We start from the raw sequence: 15,839 nt of genomic DNA, 5'->3' as shown, positions 1-15,839 counted from the left end.
AAAACAACATGACCTGTCCTGCTCAGTGAGCTGCACAAGAGAGGGACTTGGACCATTGACATGGCCATGACCTGTGACAGTAGGGACAAAGAGTGGGAAGTTACCACTCCCTTGACTTGAAACCAGCATTACAAGCAGCACAGGGCTATAGGGACAGAGTGGAAAACAAGCTCTCCCCTACCCTGTGATCAGCAGTGCAAACACCCTTGACAGAAAGTCAGCCCTCTCTCTAACTTCCAGCCACCAGCATGAGACAAGGAGCACAGCACTTGAAAGTGGTTAATGTTATGGAACAGAGCAGGCTGTGAAAGGTCCAGAAGGGGTCACCTGTACACAGGACTGGGAGAAGCCTTGCTATCACTGCCTGAGGGTACTGCGGCAATTAGCAGATCAACATAAGAGATAAGCAGGATAAGAAAAAGTTGGAGGACCATCCAGAAAGATACTGGCTAATGACTGGCCAGATCCAGAGGCCAAAATTAGCCCTGCATCCAATCCAGCACTAACCCTTCTACAGGTTTGGTGGGCCACTGATTTGGATACTGCACAGAACATTGGATACCAGAGGAATTCCTTTTACTGTCTGGTTGAATTTGTTGTATTTTTCTTCTTTTAGGCTTATCCGTAATGGGGTTTTTTTCCTATTCTATTTGTCTTCTTTCTCTCCTCATCTATCTCTCATCTATCTATATCTCTCCTCATCTATCTCTCATCTATCTATATCTCTCCTCATCTATATCTATCTCTATCTCTCCTCGTCTATCTCTCTTGATCTTATGAAATCATCATGTGAGTGAACATTATCCCTGATCTTCCTGATCTGCTTCAATAATTTTTTTTTCTGCTTTCTACTTCATTCTTTCTTTCCTGCCCTCTTCTCCAGTTTCCCAAAGCTTACAGGATCCCAAAGCTTTGCTTTGACTATAGTTCTCTTCATCTGTCTCTCTGTTTTGTCCCCTGTACCTCTTAAATATTCCCACCACAAGGTAAAATCACTCTACCAGGGGAATACTCATTACATACAAGTTTCTGTTTTATGTTTGATTTTGTTATATAACTGTAGATCTTGCCCCTATAGCTAAAGGTACCAACTCAAGAGTTACCACAATTTATCAGTTTCTAGGCCATGTTTGATGCTGTTGTTACTGCTAATTGCACTACTTTAGCCATAATTGTTATAATCAGTTGTTCTCTCTTTCACAACAACACTGTGATTGTCTGGGGTTGTAACCATCACCATAGCCCAGCACCATAGAATCAGGTGCTGAGCCAAATAGACAGCAGCATATCATTCTTAATAAATTGGGAAGCTAAGATATTGGGACAGATACAAAAACCAAGAACATCTTACACATAGAAGACAGCTCTCAAAAACAAGAATTTCTTAGGAAGGCTTCAATACTAGTAACAAAGCTAAGTCCTATAAGAAATTTAAAGGTATCAACACAGAAAAAAATAAAGAAAATGACAAGACACAGAAGAAAAAACCCAACCCCAGACCTCCATCCCACCCAGAGCAAGTCCAAAGGAACAATGAGGAGGAAAATCAAGGCCATCTGAAGTTTCTGAAATAACAGCAGCAGAAGTTGAAAAGCTGCTGCATGAGACTACAGAGGAAATCAGAAATAATCTCCCAGGTTTAAACAACAACAACAACAAAAAAAAAAAAAAACAGGGAGAGATAAAGAAATGATGATCATGAGAAAGGACTTACTAAGCAAGTCTAGAGTAGACACAGATTTTTTTAAAAAGAGCATACAAAATGATGCAAATCATAGAAAGAAATGAAAGCCATGAAACAGATTCAAACAGATATCCAGGAAATTAAAAACTCCATTGAGTTTGCAAAAACCACATGAATGAAAGTGAATATAGGGGTGTATTATGTGGGAAGATGATGATCTTAAAGAGTCACCATTCAGATGCTGTAATACAGCTACACAAGGAAGGCAAGATGGAGGAGCAGATGCCCCGGACCCAGGAAGAATCTGAAGTGTGAATTGAAGCCCACAGAGAGTGGAGAGAAAAACTGAAATGAAGAAGGAGATAGCAAGTGTCCTCTCCCTGAGACAGTACTTACTGTGCAAGAGGAGCAATTCGAAGCTGTGGACTCACAGTCGTGGTGACAGTAATGGCTAGTGACCCCAGAAGCCTCTGCATAGAGACGTGGCAGTGAAGGGGAGCAGCTGATGTGTAGGGAAGCCGAAGATGTGAAGAACTGCACAGATGGGCAATGAGTACTCAGTCTTGCTGAGGCCTGCTCAGTCTGCAGGAAAGTACCATTGGCCTGTAGCTACCTTGGAACCTCCTGAGATCAGAACTCAGAACTGCAGCTGGCTCCATCTGGGGGCTCCCAGGTCTCAGACCTATGGAAGGTGCTTGGAAAACAGTGAGCCAAATGTGACTTTCTCCACCAGAAAATGTAGGCTTACCAAGATTACCTACTACTGCACCAAAAAGCTACTGCGGGTTTGCTGGGATAAAGCAACATGGATCAGGACTCTGTCTCCATAGGTTATCTGCCAGGGAAAGTAGAGACAAACATGGACAAACCCATACATATACTTTTTTTTCCTTTCTTTTATTTTTTTCTCTTTTCTTTACTCTCTGTTATGTTTGTTTTTGATTTTTAGTTTTTGTTTTCTTTTTCCTTTTTCTCTTCTTTCTTTCTCCTTCATTGTTTGCTCTTGTGTTTATATAAGTGTGAACATGGTTCCTAGCCTCTTTGTGGATCTGTTCGGTTCTTTTTATCTCTTCCTTTGGTCTTTCCCTCCAGTCTTCTAAACCAGTGTCCCAAGTTAGTGTGAACTCCCATGGTCCTCCAACCTTACATCTAACTCTTTCTCTTCCAATTCTCTATTGTCTCCTTAACCTATTTTAAATTTTAACCTCTGAGAGCAAAATTAACATATCAATTGAGAGACCGTCATGTACTGCATATAATTTTCTGTTTTGTTTTAGATTTTGTTATTTAACCATAAATCTAATTCATACAGTTAAAAGTAGAAATTAAGGGTTAGTTCAGTTTGTCATTTTCTAGGTTGTATTTCATACTATTGGTAGCTCTATAGCCAAAATTGACACAATTGTTCTAAACATCTGTTGATCCTGGTATTTCATTACTGAAACTGACTAAGGGTCAAAGAAAATACTGTGACACTGTCAAAGGACCAAGACCTGAACCAAATAAACAACTTGCCATCAAACTGAAGAGGAAAGACTCAACAGACTCTAAACTTAAAAACCAGCTACATCTGGAAGATACCTCAGAAAAGTAGTCATCACCTAAAGGTCCTAAAAACAAGTAATAAAGCAACTCACCACAGGCAGTTTACAAGTATCACCCCAAAAATTAAGCAAGCAAGCAAGCAAGCAAGCAAGAAAGAAAGAAAGAAAGGAGAAGAAACTTAAAAATGCAACTTCAAGGGGCTGGGGATTTAGCTCAGCGGCATAAGCGCCTGCCTTGCAAGCAGGCAGTCGTGAGTTCGATCCCCTGGTACAATTTTAAAAAAATGAAAATTCAACCTCAGACACCCAGTTCACCACAGGCAAATCCAGGGGCCAAAGGTGAGACTATCTGAAAGCCCCCACCAGGCATCTCTGAAGTGGTAACAACAAAGCAATTGAATGAGGCTCTGGAAAAAATGAAATCAGAAATAATCTCTCAGATAACTATAAAGATGGTATCCAAAGTAAGGACCATGCTTAGTGACACTAGAGCACATATAGATTTTTTTAAAAAAAAAGTAGATGAGTTTAAAAAGGAAGTGATCCCAACAGGGAAACCATATCATCTTCATTGTTTTGTTGGGTTGGGTTTTGTTTTGTTTGATTATGTTAAATCTGATGGCATGAGCAGCTATTTGAAAGATAAAAGGACATATTATGGTAGCCATTTTTTATTTACCAGTGATCTGTTTTGATAAAAAGACATTATGGCAGCCATTTTTTATTTACTAATGTCTTTATTATTTCTATTCTGATCTGTATGATTTTTTACTATGCTCAAAAGTGTCTGAAGTTGAATGATAATGACAAGTAACTATTTGGCTTTATTTCTATTCTATTCTGATCTATATGATTTTTACTATGTTCAAAAGTATCTGCAGCTATTTTGAAGACAACAAAAGATATTATAGTAACTATTTTTGGTTTTGTAAGGTTGTCAAGTCCTGTATCACTTACACTGGTTTATTTTTTATTGGTTTTCTTCTTTTGGTTTTATTTTTTCAAATAAAATAAAGAAAATTAGGGAAGCTCAGCATAGGAAACAAATGGAATACATAGGAATGGAATCTACAGGAGATTCAAGCAGGTATCCAGGAGGACAAAAATTCCATTGAAAATATTCAAAGTAGATTAGGCCAATATAAGGACAGAATCTCAGATACTGATGACAGGCTTGCAGTTAGTGAACAGGAAAAGAAAAGTTTCTCAAAATTAATAAAGCACCATGAGAAATCAATCCAGCATCTGGTACATGAGACAAAGAAGAATAACGTAAGATTGATTGGAGTCAAGGCAAAAAGCAGAACGTACCACAAATGATACTTTAAAAATGTTCATAAACATCATAGTGGAAAATGTCCTTGGTAGAGAAAAAGAATTTGATTTGCAGATAAATGAGGTATATAGAACTCCTATTAACCATGACCTAAAAAAATCTACAGTCAAGATTCCAGAAATCTACAGGCAGCATTCCAGAAATTTGACACAAGAATAGAATTTTAAAAGCTTTTAAGGAAAGAAACAAATCATGTACAAAGGAAAACCAATCAGAATCACAGCTGACTTCTCAACACAAACTCAAATCAAGGAGAGCTTAGAGTGAAGTACTCCAATTCTAAAGGAAAACAATTTTCAACTGAGATTGATGTACCCTGCAAAAGTACCTTTCAAAACTGATGAGAAATAAGATACCCCCATGACAAAGAACAACTAAGGAAATTTATAACCACTAAACCATCATTCCAAAATGTTCTGAAGGACATTCTAGAAAAGGATAATAAGGACTATAGCTCCATGAACCCCAACAGAAGTAATATGCCAGTCAAGGCCAAAAATTAGAGGGAAAAGGAAAAAAGGGGAGCCAAAACCAAGAAGGGTCATGACAAGAATAAGTCAATACATATCAATGATAACCATCAATGTTAATATCCTCAATTCATTAATCAAAAGACACAGACTGGCAGAATGGTTCAAGAAGTAAGATCCAACAAAATGCTGCATACAAGAAACACATTTAATTCAAAAAGAAATTCATAGACTGAAAGTCAAAGGATGGAAAATAATACTCCATGCAACAAGAATCTAGAAAAAAGAAGGGGTAGCAATTCAATAAAGAAGGACACTACAACCTGGTAAAGGGAACAATCCAACAGTAAGAGATAATGATTATAAATATATATGCAACAATTACCAGTACAACCAACTAAGTAAAACAATTACTAATGGACATGAAAAATCAAATAAGCACTAATACAATTGTATTGGGAGATCTCAATACCCCACTGTCATAAAAAGATCAACTAGACAAAAAATCAGAAATGAAATATTATAATTGAATCAAAGTTTTGAATAAATGGACTTAATAGATATCTATAGAGCATACCACCCCATACAGAATAGGCATTCTTTTCAACTGCATATGGAATGTTCTCCAAAATATACCACATATTGGTGCATAAAACATGCTTAAATAAATGCAAAGGAATTAAAATTATCCCATGCATACTACATGCAGACCATAGTGCATTGAAATTGAAAATCCATGACAAAAGAAATCATGACAACTTCATAAATACATGGTATTACCCTGATACCAAAGCCAGAGAAGGGCCTAACTAAGAAAGAGAATTATAGACTAATCTCCCTAATGAACATAGATGCAAAAATCCTCAGTGAAATACTGGCAAACAGAATACAGTAAATCATCAAGAAGATTATACATTGAGTGGAATTCATCTCAGGTATGCAGGAATGGTTCAACATATGTAAATCAATAAATACAATATACTGTATTAACAGAGCCAAGGCCAAAAATCATATGATCATCTCAATAGATGCAGAAAAAGGTTTTGACAAAGTCCAGCACCAACTCATGATAAAAACTTTACAGAATACTGAAGTAAATGGTCTCTATCTCAATCTGATAAAAGCTATCTATGATAAACCAACAGACACCATCATGCTGAATAGACAAAAACTAAAAGCCTTCACTCTGAAGTCAGGAACAAGATCAAAGATGTCCACTAACACCCCTCCTATTCAATATAGTTCTGGAAAGTTTAGCCAGAGCAATTATACAAGGGAAAGAAACAAAAGGAATAAAGATAGCAAAGGAAGAAGTTAAACTATCATTATTTGCAGATGACATGATACTCTACATAGAAGCTACCAAAAACTCTACTTAAAAAAATGATAGATTTAATAAGCAAACTGAGTAGCATAGCTGGATACAAACTCAATGCTTAAAAGCAATAGCCTTGTTGTACACAAATAACAAACTGACTGAGAGAGAAATCAGGGAAACAACACCCTTCACAATATCATTCCCCCCAAAAATGAAATACTTAGGAATCAATCTAACAAAGGAAGTAGAAGATCTCTGCATTGATAGCTATAGTACTCTTAAAAAATGAGATTGAAGAAGTTGTCAGCAAATGAAATGGTACCACTTGTTCTTTAGCAGGAAGAAACAACATAGTGAAAATTGCCACATTCTCAAAATTACTATACAAATATAATGTAACTCCAAACAAAATACCACTAGCAGACCTCACAGAACTATAAAAAGCATTGGAACAGAAAGAAATCTAGAATAGCAAAAGCAGTTCTGAGAAACAAAAGTAAGTCAAGGAGCACCCCAATCCCTGACTTGAAATTATATTAGAGATACTGTGATAAAAACAACTCAGTACTGATCAAAAATGTGACCAGAAGGTCAGTGGAACAGATGAAAAGACACAGAAACAACTCCAAACAAACTCAGCTACCTAATCTTTGACAAAAGGTCGAAACATATTCACTGGAAGGACAACTTCATTAATAAAAGTGCTGGAAAAACTGGCTCTTCACATGCCAAAGACTAAAACTAGACCTATATCTATCACCATGTGTTAAATGAAAATTAAATGGATCAAAGATCTAAATATTATCACAGAAACATCCAGAATCTGCTGGAAAATAGATTAAGTAGAACTCTGAAAGACTAGATTTGTTGGGCAAAAACCAATAAAAAAATCACATAGGTACAGAGCGTCACTGAGTGTTTAGGTTTTCCAAGCTGGACTTAAGCTTGGGAATGTGCCACCACATTCAACTGCTTAATGACTTGGATCATACAGAAATGGGTAGGAGTCATCAAGCATTTATACTTATAAAGAGCCTTAGGAAAATGTCTACTCAGATTTTAATTTTTAAGAGGAAAAATAGGTCCAGAGAGGTGATGTAATTTAGCCATAAGTAAACACTTACATAGTTGGTAAAATCTCAAGAATTTCTTTCAGTTCAGCTCAATACAATACATAGAAATTATGGAAAAAGAAGAGGATTAATAATAAAATGCTGGATTTAATAAATTTAACTTAGTTTGAGTTCTATAGGACTTCTCAGATGCCTTTTTGTGTGCATAGTAAATAACTTCCAGAAAGAAAAATTTGGTCCTTCCTTAAAATCTTCTAAATTCATGCAGTCACTTTTCAGCTGTGGTTCTCTTTATAAGATCCCTTGGAAATCCTTGTACAGCAAGAAATGCATAGGCTTGAAAGTCAGACAGAACTGAGTTTGAACTAAGTTTCTACCAGTTAGTAGCTGGGCACCCTTTGACATGCTACTTACTTTCACTGAGTTTTAATTTCCTTATGTACTTTAAGGTATTTTTTGTATCAACATATCTGTTAACACATTAGCCAAGACCCTTCAGCATGGAGATGATCAATACATATTAGTCAAAAACTATTTGCCTTTCTTCCCCAATCAGCAAATATTTAATGAATAACTTCTATGCTCCTAAATCATTTGAGGATATATATTCATTACTTGTCATTATTATTTCAGAAAGATTAAGGCACATGTTTTTCCCATTTACTTTACTTGAAACAGAATTTTTATCCACTGATAGCAATCACTTTGATAACAGACCTGGAATACATGAAGAAGTAGAAATCTTGTTTATCACTACAGACCCTATAGAAATACAGAAGATCGTCAACACCTATTTCAAAAACCTCTACTGTCAAAGGTTTGATAACACAGAGAAAATAGACAGCATACAAAGTACCAAAGCTAGATCATGAAGATGTAAAACTGCTGAATAACCCAATTTCTATTAATGAAATCAAAAATGTAATTAAATCTTTACCTACAAAGAAGAGCCCAGGCCCAGACGGATTCACTGCAGAATTCTACAAGAAATACAAAGATGACCTAATGCCAACACTCGTCAAACTCATCAATGAAATTGAAAGGGAAGCAATCCTTCCTAAATCATTCCTAGAAGCAAATATTACTCTAGTACCACAACCTGAGAAGGACCCAACTGAAAAAGAGAACTACAGACCAATCTCCCTAATGAACACAGATGCAAAAATCCTCAATAAAATATTGGCAAATAGGATGCAGCAAATCATCAAGAAGATCATACACCATGACCAAGTGGAATTCATCCCAGGCATTCAGGGATGTTTCAATATAGATAAATCAATAAATGTAGTATACTGTATCAGTAGAGCCAAATGTAAGAATCACATGATCATTTTGATAGATGCAGAAAAAGCTTTTGATAAGGTCCAACATTCATTTATGATAAGAACCTTGTAGAAAATTGGAATAGATGGTCTTTACCTCAATATAATAAAGGCTGTCTATGACAAACCAACAGCCAATATCATACTAAATGGCCAAAAATTGAAGGCCTTTACTTTAAAACCAGGAACAAGACAAGGATGTCCCTTATAACCGCTCCTATTTAATATAGTACTACAAATACTAGCCAGAGCAATTAGACGAGAGAGAAATAAAAGGCGTAAAGATAGGAAAAGAAGAAGTTAAGTTATCATTATTTGCAGATGACATGATACTCTATATAGAAGATCCCCAAAACTCCATTGAAAGACTCCTAGACATAATAAATAAATTCAGTAATGTAGTTGGATATAAAATCAATATTCAAAAATCAATAGCACTAATACACAATTCCTATACACTAATAACAAAGTAACAGAGAGGGAAATGAGAAACCACACCCTTTACACTAGCAACCAAAAAAATGAAATATTTAGGAATTACTCTCACGAAAGAAGTGAAAGATCTATACAGGGAAAATTACAATACACTGAAAAATGAAATTGAAGATGACCTCAGAAAATGGAAAGACATCCTTTGCTCATGGATAGGAATAATAAAAATTGTGAAAATGGCCATTCTCCCAAAACTTTTATACAGATTCAATGCAATCTCAATAAAAATACCATCAACATACCTCATAGAACTCAAGAAATCACTCCTAAAATTCATCTGGAGCGAGAAGAGACTTAGAATAGCAAGGACAGTTCTAAGCAGCAAAGGCAAGGCAGGAGGTATCACAATCCCTAACTTAAAGTTATACTACAAAGTAACTGTAGTAAAATCAACATGGTACTGAAACAAAAACAGAGCTGAAGATCAGTGGAATAGATTAGAAGATACAACCACAACTACAAACACACTCAACCACCTTATCTTCGATAAAGGGGCCAAACGTGTTCACTGGGGGAACGACAGTCTCTTTAATAAATGTTGTTGGAAAAACTGACTATCCATATGCCGAAAACTAAAACTAGACCCATGCCTATCACCATGTACTAAATTAAAGTCTAAATGGATCAAAGATCTGAATATTAAAACAGAAACACTAAATCTATTGGAAGACAAATTAGGTAGAAACCTTGAAGATGTAGGAGTAGGTAGAGAATTCATGAACAGGACTCAAACCACACGGGAAATACTTCCCAGAGTCAATAATTGGGATCACCTCTTACTAAAAAGTTTCTGCGCATCAAAAGAAATCTCCAGCATAGTAAAAAGAAAACCCACAAACTGGGAAAAAATCTTAATGAACTGCCTCTCAGACAAAGGACTTCTGTCTAAAACATATAAAGAATTTTAAAAAAAAATCAGACCCCAAAATTCAAAGACCCAATCCAAAAATGGGCATCTGAGATGAATAAACAATTTTCAGATGAAGAAATACAAATGGCAAATAAATATATGAAAAAATGTTCATCATTAGTCATTAGAGAAATGCAAATTAAAACCACACTGAGATTTCATCTCACTCCTGAAAGAATGGCCAAGATCAAGAAAAGCACCAACAACAAATGCTGGAGAGGATGTGGGGGAAAAGGAACTCTCCTGCACTGTTGGTGGGAGTGTAGACTAGTGCAACCATTGTGAAGGTCAGTCTGGAGATTTCTCAGAAAGCTGGGACTGGAAGCCCCATTTGACCTAGCTATACCACTTCTAGGCATATTCCTAGAAGAACTGAAAGCATCATACCACAGTGATATATGTGCACCCATGTTTATAGCAGCACAATTTGTAATAGCCAGATCCTGGAAACAACCTAAGTGTCCATCAACTGAGGAATGGATAAAAAATTTGTGGTATTTTTATACAATGGAGTACTACTCAGTTATAAAGAATGATCACGTTGAGACATTTATAAATAAATGGACGCAGCCTGAGACCATACTCATAAGTGAAATAAATCAAACTCACATGTATAAATACCAAATAGTTTCCCTAGTGTAAGAAATGATAAGAATACATAAAAGTATGTGGTAATCATGATTCCCAGTCATATTGGTTTGAAGCCATATAATGTTTTCACTCATTAATTGCAATGGTTTTAACCTGGGATGTTCGATTTTAGTATCTGTGATAGTACAAATAGCTATTTTGAAGAAAGTACCACAACATAAAAGTGTAATCAGCTAGTGCTGATTTAATATCATATTGTTTTGAAGTCCCATCAAGCTGTTGTACATCTGTTTCCACTGGTTTTAACATGTTGTATCTTACTATATTTTACTATATGTGATAGTATAAACAAAATTTTTTTATAGGCAAAGAGATAATATAGAAACTGTTGTTCAGACTTCCGGGAGAACATGGCGGATAGTTAACAGCAACTACCGGAGGCTCTCTGAAAGGCTCGGCTCAGAAATCAGGAATGATGTGGACTAAGGAGACATGAACCGGTAGAGATATGCTCTGCTGACTCAGGAACGAACTGGGCTGAGAGAAACCAACTTGGAATGCAGTCCTGGCGCTAAAATAGGAACAGAAAAGTCTCGGTGTGGAGGCTGGACCCTGCGCCATTGGAAACCGTGGTTTGGATTTCCCGCCGCTCGGCAGCTGACTGCCTCCACAGCGGCTCGATAAGGAGAGACGCGCAGAAGCTCTGGGAACGGGAGTCTGCGAACGGACAAGGAGGCATACACTGACTGGTGGTGAGGTGAGTGAGAGAAACGGACACTCCACCACAGTTTGACTCCAGCGGAGGACTTTCTGGGCTCGGGCAGTCCTGTAAGAGCAGGGCGCAGTGGCGACTCCAGCCACACATTCCCCTCTCGGACGGGATTGGTGAAAAGTGCCTGGCCTGCGTGACGCTGCGGGAGGACTTGGTAGGCTGGCCTAACCCAGATCCCAGAGACTGACAGTGGCCCGGAGGCTGCCTAGTCCGTAACTCCCTGGTGCGCAGCAGTGGGCGGGAACACCTAGCCAGCACAATTTAATCAGGCTGTGGCTGACAGGCAGGGAAGCCGGGCCTCCTATGTAAGCTTGCATTTTATAAGGAATGGAGAAAATGGGGAAGGGAAGCAACAAGAAAGGCTCCTCGGCCCCCAATTCTGAGAAACAGGCAATAGCGGACACTGCACGAATAGACATTAAGCGCCATATAGAGAGCCTCATAGACCAATTCAGGAATGAAGTTATCAACGACCTGAAGCTAGAAGTATGCAGAATAGTTAGAGAAATGCTAAGCACCACCCAGGAAAAAACAGATGGTGGAATGGAAGAACAGAAAAAGAGGGGAGAATTGTTTGATGGAGAAAACAGAGAAAGCATAGAGTACGTGAAGCAGGTTCAAAGGGACTATCAAGAAATTAAGAAGTCTATCCAAGACTGGCATAACAGCTTAAAAGAAACTAAGAACAGACTATCTGAGCTGGAGGGCAGACTTGTAATATGGGAGAATGAAATGAAAAACTTCTTAAAAATAACAAAGAAACAAACAGCAATAATACAAAGACAAGAAGATGATAAGAGGAGCCATAACTTAAGGATAAAGAACATAAAAGAAGAAGTAGGGACACAAACAAGTGAACTACAAAAGCTACTCACAGAAATAATCCAGGAGAATTTTCTTAATTTAGCAAAAGGTAAAGATACTCAGATGTATGAGGCATACAGGACCCCAGCTACCTACAACCCAAACAGAGCAACACCCAGGCATATAATAATAAAAATTCCAGAAATTCAATACAAGAACAGAATATTAAAAGCTGTAAGAGACAAGAAACAGACCACTTACAAGGGAACACCCATCAGAATTACAGCAGATTTCTCTGCACAAACCATCAAATCACGAAGAGCATGGGGGGAAATAATTCAAGCTTTGAAAGATAATAATCTCCAGCCAAGATTGAGATATCCTGCACAACTGTCCCTGGAAATTGATGGAAAAACAAGGTGCTTTCAGGATAAAGAGGAACTGGGGGAATTTGCAACCACCAATTCAACCCTACAGAAAGTATTGCAGGATATTCTAAAAAAAAAAAAAATACAAAGAACCCAGAAAAGGTGGCGGGGAGGCCACAACGAATGGAGCAGAGAACAAAATGAAGAAGACAAACTGACAGCTACTGACAGAAAAAGAGCTCAACAGAAATGAGACAGAGAAGATTGGATGATAGGAACAGCTATTTTAGAGAAAATGACATCTTAATAGGTAATACTGATTTAGTATCATCTTGTTTTGAAGTCTCATCTAGCTTTTGTTCTTCTGTCTCCAATGGTCTAAACAGGTTGTATTTCATTGGATTTTATTATGTACGATAGTATAAGCAAAAACCTTTTAAAAACAAGGAGATTATACAGAAACCATTGTTCATTTTCTGTTAGTCAATTCTAAATACTCTGTAATGCTGTCATTCTCTTAAATGGTTTTACATTGTTTTGATATTCTTAATGCTACAGTATATGAAGTTGTACTCAAGGACTTCAAGGAAAGAGTCAATATGGTAACTACTTTTAGGTCGGAATTATCTGGTGGTGAAACACTATTCTGCTTAAATGGTTATGTTTTGATCTGCGCTGTTTTGCTGTTAAGCCCTCTTTTTTCTCAATCTCCACTCCATTATTTACTTTTTTATTTTTATCCGTTTAATTAAAGGGAAAAAAATAGCAGGATATAATATAGTAACCCACTTTGACTTTCTATTATCTCGATTTGAAGCCCTGTATTACTCTCACCATCTTGTTTTTGACTGATGTTCCCCTATTCTGTTTTGATGGATAGTATCAGGTTCGAAAGTTTAGGCATCAGCTGAGAAGATAATGAGATTCATTATAATGCCCATTCTCGTTAACTTTTATCTACTTTTGAAGACCTACAATGTCTCCAATGTGTTGGTTTTGTTGGTTTTGTTCTTTACTATTTTGTTCAATTGTGTTATAACTAATAAAATAGGCAATTCTATTAGAGATAGCGGGAGGCATTATGGTAACCATTGATGATCACCTTGTATTATGTTTTTATATTATCTATTATGTCCACCCTTTTGACTTGACCGATTCTGTCCTGTTATGTCTCATTTGGTTTTACTCTCTTCCAAAAAAGCAATAAGAACCGTGGGAGCAATGAAACCCAAAATGTGTAATAGTCATTGTACAAAAGAGAGGAAAAGAAAGTGCTCTAAACTATATAACTGCATGTATATTTAAGTGTATAAGATAGAAAATGATATCACAGAGTTTTATTGGATCATTGAACAGAACTGTTTGCAGTATCATTGTTGGAATGTCCACTCTACAAGCTTTAATTTTGTGACTTGAACAATTATTTTTAAGATGGCAATATGTAATCCATTAACTAGTGATTTCCTACTGTTCATTTTTTTCTTCTGTAAATCTGTATAACTTGTAAAAAAAAAAAAGAAACTGTTGTTCATTTTCTATTAGCTGGTTCTAAATACCCTGTAATTCTTTCATTCTCTTGAATGGTTTCACACTGTCTTGATATCCTTGATGCTATAGCATATGAAGTTATACTCAAATAATTCAAGGGGAGGCACTATGGTGACTACTATTATGTTAGATTATCTGGTGGGGAAACACAATGATGCTTAAATTGTTCGGTTCTGACCTGCGTTGTTCTGTTACAATGTCCTCTTTTATCTCAATCTCCCCCCCACCTTTTTTAATTAATCTATTTTTTCTCATTTTTTTAATTAAGGGAAAACTAAATTAAAAAATAGCAGGATATATTATAGTAACTTTTTTGTTTTCCTGTTAACCTGATTTGAACCCCAGTATTGGTCTCCCCATCTTGTTCTGTCTGATTATACTATATTCTATTTTGTTTGATAGGATCAAGTTTGAGGGTATAGGCAACCACTTTGAAGTCAATAAGATATACTATGATGCCCATTATGGTTTGACTATTATCTTTTTTGAAGTCCTGTAAGGTCTCCAGTGTAGGTTTCATTGGTCTTGTTCTGTACTATATTGATCAATTCTATTATACCTGATGATATAGGCAACTCAATTTAAAAATAGCAAGAGGCACAATGGTAACCACTTTTGATCACCTGGTATTCCATTTTGGCCTCATGTACTATGCCCACCCTTCTGTTCTAACTGACTCTGTTTTGCTTAGTCACGTTTGGTTTTATTCTCTTCAAAAAAAGTAATAAGAACTGTGGGAGTAATAAAACCCAAAAAGTGTAATTGTTATTATAAAAAAGAGAGGAAAGGAAGGTGGACTAAGGGATATAACTGCATGTATGTTTGAGTGTGTAGGATGGAAAACCATATTACTGAGCTTTTGTTGGATCATTGAACAGAACTGTCTTCAATCTCACTGTATGAATGTTCACTTTATATGCTTTAATTTTATAATTTGGACAACTGTTTCTAAGAAGACAATATGTGACCTATAAACTAGTGATTTTTCACTGTATATTTTTTTCTTGAAATTCTGTATTACTTGTACCCTTTTACTGCTTTGTTTTTTATGTCCTTTCTTTTTTCTCTTTAAATAAAAATTTAAAAATAAGTCTTTATTGGCAGGTATGATATTCACTAAGTAACTGAGTTGAAAATAAGACGTATAATCAAGTGTTAGAATGGCACAAGAAATATTCAACATTAGCTGTTATCTAATAGACACATGTATTCACTGATTAGTAAGTTAGATTAAGCCTTTGGCTTTAGCAGCCAATTTACAGAAAACACAGGGGATATAAGAACATGTTAGATGATACCACAGGGACAAAATCAGCAAAATCAAAACAGGAAAACTCGCAGGATGAAAACTTGAATTTCTGCTACAAATATATTCAAGGAAATTAAGAGCAGGGTCATGATTTGGTTACTTATAAGAAAGCTAAAAACCATATCCATCAACTATAATATTTGTATTAATTTAGATCTTGAGTCAATAAATCAATGTTTTAAAATGGAGTAAAGAGCACTTCTGACTTGGTAGCATTAATAATTATTGCTAATTTTTTAGCATGATAACATGGTGTTTGAGGACATGATACTTTTTTTTTTTCAAAGAACCCTCATCT

Source organism: Cavia porcellus, unplaced genomic scaffold, assembly GCF_034190915.1.
Source record: "Cavia porcellus strain 051 isolate PalLab524CR breed Dunkin Hartley unplaced genomic scaffold, mCavPor4.1 scaffold_27, whole genome shotgun sequence".
NCBI lineage: Eukaryota > Metazoa > Chordata > Mammalia > Rodentia > Caviidae > Cavia > Cavia porcellus.
The sequence above is the reverse complement of the archived record's forward strand: the minus strand, read 5'-3'. Positions refer to the sequence as shown.